The sequence below is a fragment of the Panthera tigris genome, chromosome B1, assembly GCF_018350195.1.
Source record: "Panthera tigris isolate Pti1 chromosome B1, P.tigris_Pti1_mat1.1, whole genome shotgun sequence".
Classification (NCBI taxonomy): Eukaryota; Metazoa; Chordata; class Mammalia; order Carnivora; family Felidae; genus Panthera; species Panthera tigris.
The window spans coordinates 148,231,330-148,235,148 of NC_056663.1; positions in this window are offsets into that span (position 1 = coordinate 148,231,330).

Here is a 3,819-nt window from a genome sequence, read left to right on the forward strand (position 1 = left end):
AGGAGTGCGTGAGTGTGTGTGAGTGTGTGTGTGTGTTGAAGTTGGGTGGGGTGGAGTGCGGCTAGATGTGAAAGAAACTGGAAATCAGATAGTAGGTTTTATTTCCTTCTCAGGAGCAAGGGAAAGCCAGGATCATGTACAAAAACCATGGTTATCAAACACGGCTTTTCTCTTTGGCAACTAAGAAACTAAACACTCCTGGAGCACCCAAGATTATAACCTTTGGTGCTGAGACATTCACTTTCCATTGTTCTGTAAAATCACTTTTACTAACGATGAAAAAGAAAAAAAAAATATGTATCCATACACACAGCCCCAACCTTGTCTTGCTTAATTAAACAAACTTCCCTTTCTTGAGGAAGAAGAGAATATATTTGATTGGTGGCAGTTATATATGAGAATTTACTTTTGTGCTCACTTTCGTTTCAGTGGAGTATACCCCACAAGCAACACGTAAGTGGAAGAATTTGAACTCGTTCATCTTCCAGATACTGAAGTTCATGATCTCATTGCTGTACTATGGTCTCATTGAAGGATGATTACTTGGACTTTGGGCCAAATTAACGATTAGAGGTAAAATAAGTGTGAGGTTAATTACATGCTAGTATTTATCAAACACAATTTTCTAAATAAAATTAATCTACTTCTTATATCTAAGACTAAAAACTCCTATTAATATATCATATAACTATGGTTATTAACATAAATCTAAAAGCCTTTCATTCATCAAAACATTTAGCAAGTGCATTCAAAGGGTCGCTAGTCTATAGCACCAGCAAATATAGTTCTTTATGTTGCGCACTCTACAATTCCAGGTCATTCATATTACAGTGCACAACGTGGTGTACTTGAAAGACAATTCATTTATGAATAGGAATAAGCTCTAGGTTTTGCCATCGAAGGAGTTTGAACTAGGGTTAAACAAGTGAACTCTTGCTTTTGAAGACATCTAAAGAAAGAAGGTCCAGATTCTGCCAGCCCACTTTTGGATATTTTCATTTAGTTTTCAATGTCAATAATTTTTGTTTCTTGTAGACATTTCTTTATTTTTTTAAATTTTTTAACTTTTTTTATTTTGAGAGACAGAGCACGTGCAGGGAAGAGGGGCAGAGGGAAAGAGAGAGAGAGAATCTTAAGCAGGTTCCATGCTCAACATGGACTCTCATGCAGGACTTGATCTCACGACATGACCTGAGCTGAGATCAAGACCCCTGTGCTTAACCAACTGAGCTACCCAAGCACCCCATATTTCTTGTGGATATTTCTTTACCCAATAATGACCCTTCATTACTGTCATCTTCTTCCTCATTAAAGATGACTGAGGCATACAGGGATGTCAATATTCAGATGAGGGAAGAAGGAAATGAGGAGAAAGCATTTTGGTGACATATGTCCATGTAACCTGCTTTCACAGAGGGAAGTAGATTCATCTCCACCCTAGTCCCTGCCTTCTTAGGTAGATGAGCTATGATGACACAAGGAATTTCAAGGAAATGACTCTTAGCATTATTTCTATCACAGAAAGAGAGAGATGGCCCTTTGCTCAAGAATTTGTAGGGAAGCAAAAGTTGCTAAAAGGATTGGGTTCTCCTTTGGACTCACATATTCCTAAGTAGTGTAACTGAGAAAAATATGCATGCAGAAACCACTGGTATAAAAACAATGACATTTGGAGAACATAGATAGATATTAGGATAGTAAATTGCACACTCGTATAAGGAAAATAAAAACAAATGTCCTCCAAGTGTAGAAGGGAACTAGAAAAACATCATAATGTGAGGAAAAACTGTCATCTCTTTTGCCTTGAGTTAAATATCACAAAAATATCATTTCGAGTTTCAACATTTCTTCCCACTTTCCATTTTTGAACTTGCTCTTTAAAAAAATTAGAACATTTATTCAGTATTACTAGGTTCATAATCTGAGGCTACTATTTTTATAAACATGCAGTAAGATATACCATGCACTGTCGTCATTATAAGACTGTGGTGAAAATTTAGAGACCCTTTTCCATACCAATGCAAATATAAAAAGAAAGTATGTATTCAGCATTTCTTTGTATTTGCCTTGCATATGCTATTTTTTTAATTTTATTTTTTATTTTTTAAAATTTACATCCAAATTAGTCAGCATATAGTGAAACAATGATTTCAGGAGTAGATTCCTTAATGTCCCTTACCCATATAGCCCATCCCCCCTCCCACAACCCCTCCAGCAACCCTCAGTTTGTTCTCCATATTTATGAGTCTCTTCTGTTTTGTCCCCCTCCCTGTTTTTATATTATTTTTATTTCCCTTGCCTTATGTTCATCTGTTTTGTCTCTTAAAGTCCTCATAGGAGTGAAGTCATATGATTTTTGTCTTTCTCTGACTAATTTCACTTAGCATAATACCATCCAGTTCCATCCACATTGCTGCTATTTTCAAAAGCATAAGACACATTCTCTGTCTTCACGGAACTTATCTTCTTATAAGATAATAAAAAAAACTAAAATTTATTAATAAATGCCAAGCTATTATGCATAGGCAAATTGCATGCCACAAAAAATGACAACTTTGGGAAATATTTGTTCTATTTATGGAAGAAAAATGGTTACTGTCCTTAACATATACAGAGTTTTAAAATGACAAGAACATAAATATTTTAATAGAAAAATTGGAACAGATTAATAATAGTTTACCCACCCCATTAAAAGCAACATTAAATCGAGATAGTATAAAAAAGTCAAGCTCTGATATAATTTTAAAAATGTCAATTAAAACAATGAGATAACTGATCATTTTTGAATGTAAGATTATGAAGTACCATAAAGTTTTTCCAAGTCACTAGAATGAATAAAAGGTCCATTGGTATTCTGTTGATGAGAATTTAAACTGATAGAGACTTTACAATTACATACTTTTGATTAGAAATTCTGCTTCTAAAAATTTTTCCTAAGAAATAATTTTACTTAATAGTGAAATTCAGCATAAAACTGTTATATATAATATAATTTTATTTTGGGGGTAAAATGTGCAAAACTTTTAGAATGTTCTTTAAATACCCAAATATTAATAGTTGTTTCTGTAAGTGAAATTTAGAACAAATTTAAATTCATGTTTCTTATATCTTCTAGAATTATTTTACAATATGCCTCTTTATTTTTATAAACAGAAAAAGGCAAATATTTTATTTATTATTTTATTATCACTTTTAAGAGAAAGAGAGAAAATGCAAGCAGCAGGGCACAGAGGGAGAGGGAGAGAGAGAATACTAAGCAAGCTCTATGCCCATTACAGAACCCGACCCAGAACCGACACCAGACTTGATCTCACGACTTTGAGGTCATGACCTGAGCTGAAATCAAGAGTCAGATGCTTAACCGACTGATCCACCCAGGCACCCTGAAAAAAGCAAATATTTTAAAATGTTAAGTTCCTCTCAAATTTTTTTCTCACCTGCCATAATTTTCTAATTTATATAACACCTCATAGAATTTATTTATTTATTTATTTATTCATTCATTCATTCATTCATTCATTCATTTGCTTATTTATTTGCTTATTTATTTATTTTACTGGAGAATGACATTGAAAGAATCTAAACTTCTTAAATACTTCTGTTTAGACTGGTAAGGACCAATTTCAAAGAAAAAGGAATACATTAACTGTGAATCTTTTCTGTAAGTCTTGTTTTTAAATTAATGTTTATTTTTATTTTGGGAGCAGCAGAGAGGGAGAGGGAGACAGAGGATCCAAAGCCAGCTCCATGCTGACAACAGAGAGCCTGATGTGGGGCTGGAACTCACGAGCCATGAGATCATGACCTAAGCCGAAGTCA